Source organism: Silene latifolia, chromosome 2 (assembly GCF_048544455.1).
Source record: "Silene latifolia isolate original U9 population chromosome 2, ASM4854445v1, whole genome shotgun sequence".
Lineage (NCBI taxonomy): Eukaryota > Viridiplantae > Streptophyta > Magnoliopsida > Caryophyllales > Caryophyllaceae > Silene > Silene latifolia.
In genome coordinates this window covers 69,245,727-69,254,076 of record NC_133527.1, presented here as the reverse complement: position 1 = coordinate 69,254,076, position 8,350 = coordinate 69,245,727, and the positions used below count along the sequence as shown (strand labels likewise).

The 8,350-nt window shown below is 38.1% G+C and overlaps 1 non-coding gene across 1 annotated transcript; it reads right to left on the bottom strand.

The window, feature by feature from the left end:
* Nucleotides 1–8,243: 8,243 nt before the first annotated feature.
* LOC141645127 (small nucleolar RNA R71) lies at nucleotides 8,244–8,350 on the bottom strand. Its single transcript, XR_012544714.1, has one exon. It is a non-coding gene; the product is annotated as a small nucleolar RNA R71 (small nucleolar RNA).

Genomic DNA, 8,350 nt, shown 5'->3' with positions numbered 1-8,350 from the left:
GTGGTGGTCGGGTGGTTATTGTGCGTTAGGGAGGTGGTTGCGTGGGTGGTGGTGGTGGGTGAGTGAGGAAGAGAGGAGTAAATTATTTCTTGAGTTTTTTTGGTTTTTAGAGAGATGAGAGAAATAATAATTGTATGAGATGAGAGAGAAGTGAGTAGAAAATAAATTATATATAGTGAACTAGTAGTTGATTAGTGAGGATAGAGAGGGAAAGTGTTTAATTAACATTAATCCCATCTTTTTAGCATTAATCCACTCTTTTTCTCTTTCAATCTCAGCCTTTCATCTCCCTCATCCAAGGGCCTTAAAGATGACTTATGGACTCAAGGATTTTTTGTGGACTCATTTTTGGAATTATATATATATATATATATATATATATATATATAGAGAGAGAGAGAGAGAGAGAGAGAGAGAGGGGGGGGGAGAAGAGATCCCATAAGTCCTCTTAGTATATATGAGTCCATAAGTCCTCTTGAAGGGATCTTGTGATTAAATGGCTTAGATCAAACACAAAAATGGTGTTTAATTTCACTCTCTCTCAACCCACCCTAATTAATCACTATCCCATTAACCCACCCTAATTAAATACACTTTCTCTTATTCCTCTCATTTCTCACAACCCCCTTTCTCTCTGCACCACTTCTCTCTCTTTTCACCTTTCATTTCTCTCAATTTAAAAACCACAAAAAAAAACCCTCCCTCCCACCCCGACATCACCACCAGCCCCCATTCACCCCCACCACTCATCCCACTATCACGCACACACTACCACCACTCACCCCACCGCCACACCTCCACGGCCACCAACACCACACCTGCCACTCCGCCACGCCGTCGCATGTCCTGCCTGAAAACCACCACCAACACCACACCCCGACAACCCAGTACTGCCACCTTCGGCCACGACCCACCCCGCCACCTCCCCCCCCCCCCCCAACCGCCACCTTCCTCCTTTTTTTTCTTCAAATCTGAACAAAAAAGGCCGGCCACCACTGTTGTCGCTTACAGCCTCACTTGCTCTTTTCTCCTCATATCTGTTTTTTTTTCTCGATCTCTTTTTTATTGTTTGTTGGGTGGTGCGACTGTGTTGGTGGTGTTAGTTGTTGGTGTTATTATGGAGAAGGTGGTGGGTCATAGATGGGGGGTCGGAGATGGTGGTACGATACTGTAGTGGGACACGAAAGGGCGGCTGGTGGTGGGTTTGGAGTCTTTTTTTTTCTTGTTCTTGTTTTATTTATTTTTTCCCTTTTTTTAGATCTAGTCATATTTGTTATGTGGGTGGTTGTTGGTCACAAGAAGGGGGTGGTTGTTATGTGGTAGTTGTTGGTCAGTTGCGTGGTGGCGGTGAGGAGTCGTGGTGTTCGTTTTTTTTAGATCTTGTTTTCGATTTTTTGTTTTTCTTTGTAAAATTCCTTTTAAAATGATGAGGATGAATGCTAGTATTGAACTTAATGCATGACTCATCCGTTTATTTGTTTTATTTTAAGCGGTGTTGTCGACTAAAGTTATACTCTTTACTACTAAAGTTACACTATTTACGACTAAAGTTATAATTTTTACAACTAAAGTTATACTATTTATGACGAAAGTTACACCCTTAAAAAAAGTTTTTTGATTTTTCAGATTTGTTTTTTAGTTAAATTTTTTAATCTTGTATAGTTTAGATTCGTTATCTAGAGATCAAGTTGGTTTTATTGGTTAAAAACACACTTTAATCTCCTATTGTTTTTTCATATTTACTAAAGTTATACCCTTCAAATATTAAAGTTATACTATTTAGCACAAAAGTTATATCATTATAAGCTAAAGTTATACTCATAAAATATAAAAGTTACAGATCTATTTTATACTACTCAATTTGTTATACTATAAAAGTTATACTATCATTTTGAATTTTTTAGAACTACTTTTGAAATTTTAGCAACAATTTTTTTTTTCATTGTTATTTTTTTTTTTTGGCGAATCATGACATTTTAAGATCTTTTTGTTATTTTCTTTTCATATCTTAGTTTATATATATATATATATATATATATATATATATATATATATATATATATATAGAGAGAGAGAGAGAGAGAGATATTGGATTTGGTGATTTTGGTTCTTATGGTGAGTTGTGAGTTGGGTGAATCTCAGCCATTAGATTAAATTATAAATGAGTGGCCAAGATTAATCTTAGTTGTCATATAAAAGCATTGTTATTTAGTTCATTTTCTCTTTTTTGTTTTCTCTCTCTCTCTTCTTTCTGTCATTTACTCTCTAACTGTTTCCCTCTCTAATTAATACTCCATATTACTGCAAAACCGTTTATATAATTATTATCAACTGCAAGCGTTCCTCTCTCTTCTATTATTCTTGTGTTATTCTTCTTCAACTGTTCGTCTCCTTCGTGTTTTCTGCCGTTTTCTCTTCGCCGTTCATCATTTTCTTCCGATTGAAGGTAATTTCATGACATTTCCTCTTTTATTTTGTTATTTTGTTTTATTTCATGCTTTTGTATGCTTTTTTATTCGTATTTCCAGTTTAATTATCGTTAGGTTTACTTAATCGAGTACTTTAATGTCGTTATTGTGTTTATGTAGTTTCTTCATTGTAATATTATGCTGCATTTTTGAGTTTCTGATTTTTTCTGAACTGATTTGCATCTTCTTAGTCGTTTCTGCAGTTTTCTATTGTTTTGAAGTGATTTGCATGTTCTATGTGACGAGTTGTGTTGAGAACTTTACTATTGATCTCTACACACTTTACTTTTTGTGTTATTCCGCTGTTATTCTATCGCTTAGTTTGTTCTCAAGTTATTTGTCATGTTTTAATTGTTTAATGTGTTTTTCTAGGGTTTTTGTGTTTGTTCGTGTTGTCTTCACTTTTTAGTACTTCTGTTATTCCGCTGTTATACTGGTCCTATGGTGTCATTGCAGCGTTACTCTTCCTGTCATTGTAGTGTTTTTCCTGTGTTTAATTTTCTGTTATTCTTTTTGTGTTATTCTGCTGTTATTCTAGTGGTTTTATTTATTTGGCTTTGTTTGTTTATAGGTTTCAGCATCACTAATGGACTTAGTTTGGGAGGGATGGGCAATAAATATAGTGAATGAAGATAAATTGTTATTTGCTAGAGAGTTCGCTACTGAAAAGAAAAATAAATTGGGTTGGTTATTGGAAGATAAGAGTGATAAGTGCTTTGAAGTTAATGTACGAGTTCGTCGTCGTAATCAATCAATGTCGGCAGTTTTAAATAGCCAGGACCTAATGGAAAGAGTATTCGATCATGTAGAGACTACTTTGGACAAGAGCAATATGTGTCTTGTTTGTAAGAAATGGTCACAAATGTTCCTATTTCATAAAAGTGCGCCCGGTGTTCACGCTGAATATATGAAAGTTCTAACAACATGTCACTGTGAAGGTTTTAAGATTTTGTCAAGGGGCTCGAAAGTAGTTTCCAAACGATGCAAGTGCTACATGCTTGCAAGTGAGCCAGCAAAGGCGGTGTTGCATGCTTGCCGTTATATACACGATTGTGACTAGATCCTTGATGCACCTGTATCTGAACGGATCAGGCTAATTCACGAGTACTTTGAATCACTCAGGGACTATCCTGCTGCTTATGATCTTGCTTACGAATTGTATTATAAGTCAGTCGATGTTGTTGACGTTGACTGACTTTTTACGTTATGTCCTTTATTTTCGGAAGTACATTTTGGTTCTTTCTCGGAAAGAATGTATTTTGGGTATTATGTAATTTGAAACTGTCTCTGGTTGTAATTTAGTACGTTATTTTGTTTTATGAAGGCTTATGTAGGCCGTATGTAATTTTGAAACTGTCTTTGACTCTTTATTCAAAGAGGCTTTCTTTTGATTCCCTTTGTGTTTTTGTTTACACTTCCGTGTTGTTCTTTTTTGTGATTTTTCTGCTGTATTATAACGGTTCTGTTATTAGTTTGACTAATTGTTAGTGTTCTGTTATTCTGTTGTTACGGTACTCTCATTCTGGCGTCATTATTAAAAAAATCCAGCTGAATACCTATTTATAATTGAAAATGATCCTTATCTTTATTTTCTGAATAGTACAGCTGAAAATGAAGTTAAAAATCAAATCCGCCGCTTCATCAAAGTCTACTCAACCGTCATCATCAAATTCTCCGGGTCCGTCTCCATCTAAATCCCCTGTCACATCTCCATCAAAGAGCACTGCTTCTCAGAGAAGGAGTACTCGTAGTCAAGAAATATGTCCAACCGAACCACCCACTAAAAAAACCAAACGAAAGGCTGAGGCCCAACTTGCGAAGTTGTCGTCTAGTCCACCAAAGACTAGTAGTAAGTTGGCTGGTAAAGTTAAGCATGAGAAGGGAATTGTGGTAAGTAGCAACCAACCTCAGGCTGGAGTTGCTGCAGGAAATAACCCAGTGTATGTACTACTGTTATTCTAGTTTTATTTTGCTGTTATTTTGCTATTAATATGTTACTTTTCGTGTTATTTTTTGATGCTCTCCTGTTATTTTGCTATTATTCTGCTGCTTTGCTTATGTTATCTTAAATGTTTTAATGAATTGTATATTTTTTCCCCTTTGTGTGCACAGTGCCGATCCATTTGTTAGCTGCTGTCAGCCTGCTTTTCTTTTCGGAGTTATTGAAGCCCTCACCGAGGAGCAGAAGGAGGTTGTTAGGAAAATGGGATTCGGGGGTTTACTTGAGTTGAAGCTTTCTTCCCTCCCCCATACCATGTTCCGGGAGATTATATATGCTTTTAGGAGTGGGAAGTGTTTTGAAATATCTAAAACGGAGAAGTTCGAGTTGACTGCAGATGATGTGCACGATGTGTTTGGTTTACCAAATTCTGGTCCAAAATTGGATTTGGTTATTACTGGGTTTCCTGGTTCTGCAGACGCTGATGGAGAAGCTTTGAAGCGTGCTTGGCGTGAGAAGTATGGTATCGCCAATAACAAAAGTGGGATACCACTTAACAAAGTTCAGGAGACCCTGCTAGAGTCTTTGGTTGCGGATGATGAGTTTAAGAAGACTTTTGTTCTGTTTTCTATGTCGTGTTTCGTTGCTCCTGTGTCGAGTTATGTGGTTGATCTTAGACTTCTAAGCGTTGTGGAAGATGTTTCTAGGATCAAGGAATTTAATTGGTGTCAGTTTGTCTTCTCAGACATGGTGACTTCTGTGCGTGAAATCCTTAACGGGAGGAAAAATATTCGTTGTTGTGTAGTGCTGTTGGCTATCACCTATTTTCACCGTTATTTCTTTAGCGGTGATCAGGTGAATAATGAGCTACCGCTCATTAAACATTGGGATTTTAAGTCTTTCAGTGAGAGGTTGCAGCGTGAGGCGCTGGCTGGTGCTGGGGGCAATCGGGAGCGTTCAGACGTTACTTTCCCATTGTCTCGTCCAAACATCGTTGGCTCTGGTCAACGTAGTCAATGTCGATGTCTTGTGCTGGATCTACCTGATGATATTCTTACGGATGAGCAAGTACAGTCCGCAGCGGTCGACGTAAGTACCTGTTTTATTGTTTTTAAACGAATCATATATTCTAAAATGTTATTCTGTTATTGTCTTTAAGCATTAGTTGTCCTACTGCTATTATTTTAAGATTATTCCACTGTTATTCCTCAGTTTTCCTACTGTCATTCCACTGTTATTCTAATTTTCATTCCAATTGTTACTCCACTATTATTCTACTATTATTCTACTACTACTCCACTGTTATTTATTCTGTTGTTAGTGTACTGTTATTCCTTTGTTATTTTATTACTGCACTGTTATTCTACTATTAATCCACTGTTATCTATTTTGCTCTTAGTGTACTATTATTCCTCTGTTATTTTACTATTATTGTGCTGTTATTATGTTTTGGAATTCAGTTTTAAGTAAAATTTTGGGATTTTATCTTGACAGGATGTTCATCAACTTATACTGCTTAATGAGAGGGACTCTCAGATTTTATGCCGCCGATACTTGGAACGGGAGGAACTTATAACGTCGAAGATGATGAAGAAGAACCAGCAGGCTATGCGTCAAGCACCTGCTGCTAAGTTGCCCAGCCAAGTAACCCGACGAGTCGCTAAAGAAAGCACAATGAACAGTCAGAAAAAGTTGGTTGTGAAGGGTCAGAGAATTTGGTTGCCACCCCATCTTTCTTCACGGATCAAGTTATCCGTGAGCTGGACGAATGGGTAAAGCATGTATTGGCTATGCAAGCGGCAAATAAATCGCGATCAACTGTTCCTGAAGAACCAGCTTCCAAAAAAGCTAGACATGAAGATGTCATCATTGAACCCCCATCATTTAATCTGTTTTCTCAATTTTATGAGGAGTGTGTCGGGCTTTCGGATGTGCAGCCGACTATAGCTGAAAAGAAGGGTGTTGAATATAGTCCCGTCATTCAACAAAGTGCAAAGGTGGGGACTCCACAATTCTCACCACTCGGTTTAGATTCTATTACGACGGATATCTGTGCTGACATTCAGTTTCATTATGGAGAGCCGGATGATGTCGGTGAGAAAGCAATTGATGTTGGGGACATTACCATTGACGTGGAGGATGTTAACAATGATGTGGAGGACGTTAACATTCAAGTTGAAGACTATCTTGTTGATAATTCGCCAGAGGACGTGCCTAATACTATTGAGTGTACACCGGTAGAGGTTCAAGCAACTCAAATTCCAAAGACTGATGCTTGTTTGCCTGAGACGGAGGTGACGGATATCGGTGCTGACATTCGATTGCGTAATGACACTCAACATTCCACTCAAATTGGCAGTGAAGCATTTGTGACTGCAGAAGAGGAAGTAGCGGATGTGGTGATGTCTTGTCATGCAGACTTGTTGCTTGGGGCTGCGTCTGAGATAGATAAATCTGTTAAACAGGATTCCGAGTTTGTGTTGGAGGCTGGTACTGTTGTTGGTGAGGCTGTCCGAGAAGACAATGGCATTGTTGGGTTGAATGGTCCTAATATCGGTACAAGTTATTTGCTGCACTCTGCTGCACATGAGGAGCTACTGTTGTCTGTTGTGCCTCAGAATTTCGGATGCACCTATGATTGTGGTCCAGTGGATCCTCAGCTAGTTGTCCTGTCAAAATCAATGATAACGATGGGACATGTTTTTAACCCAATGCTAATCGATTCGGCTCTGGGACCCAAACCTTCCTAGGATTGTAAGATATAAACCAACTCGATCCTATCACAACAATAATTGCTTGCTTATAATTTGAGAATATGTTTGTATGATCAATTCACATTTATCCCCTATGAACTCATGACACCCTAGTGCTTTTAATCAATTGTTTACATCTCATTTTAGTCATCTTGCTTGTTTATTTACATTGTTATTTAGTTTAGTGATCTCTTATCTCAACCCAAATTGTGACACCCTTAGACACGACCATTTGCAATCGAAAATCCTACATCAATACTCGTCCCTTTGAATCCGACCTTTAAGTAGAGTAGTTTGTGAATTTATAAATATTGTTTTGGTCTAGGTACTCCTAACGGCAAGTAACCGAAAACGATAGTCCGACCAAAAATGGCGCCGTTGTCGGGGACGGTGTTAACTTGATTTGATTTTCTTTGATTGTTCTTAGTTGTGTCTTTCTTTGCCTTGGGGAAGTAAAACTCCTCAAGGTTTGTTCTAATTGTTTTCAAGTTGTTTCATATTTTGCATGTCTAGAAGATCACAAGGTAACTTGTTACCCATTGATCACGAAATTGAAAGAACTTTGACAACCAATAGAAGACTTGCTAGAAATACTTTGAGAGGTATTGGTGAGATTGTGGATATTCAATCAAACAATATTGAGTTCATCAACCCTTTTGCAAGAGAAGGAGAAGATAACCCAACACATAACCAACCACAAAATCAACCCACAATGCCTAAATTTTCATCACATTCCGTACCAACCGAGGAGAACCTACCAAATGGTACTCCCACACCACAACATTTGACCGGTAATTTCATTAAAAAATCCGCATTTATCCAATTAGTCGAAAGAAGCCAATTTGGGGGGATGCCTAGTGAAGGCCATCATTCTCACATGGAGACTTTTTGTGACTATTGTGATGCTATTTCACAAACCGGAGTGACTCAAGACCAAATTCGATGGGTCTTATTTCCTTTTTCTTTGATTGGTACCGCGAAACAATGGTTAAAGATCCTTGATAAGGCTACTCTTGGTATTGACTCTTGGAAGAAATTGGCACGTGCTTTCTCAAGAAATTCTACCCTCCGGAAAAGACTAACATGCTAAGGGCCCAAATCAGGGGGTTCAAGCAAAGGGACAAAGAATCTTTGTATGAAGCTTGGGAGCGATTCAAAGGAACTTGTCGCTCATGTCCTCATCACGGACT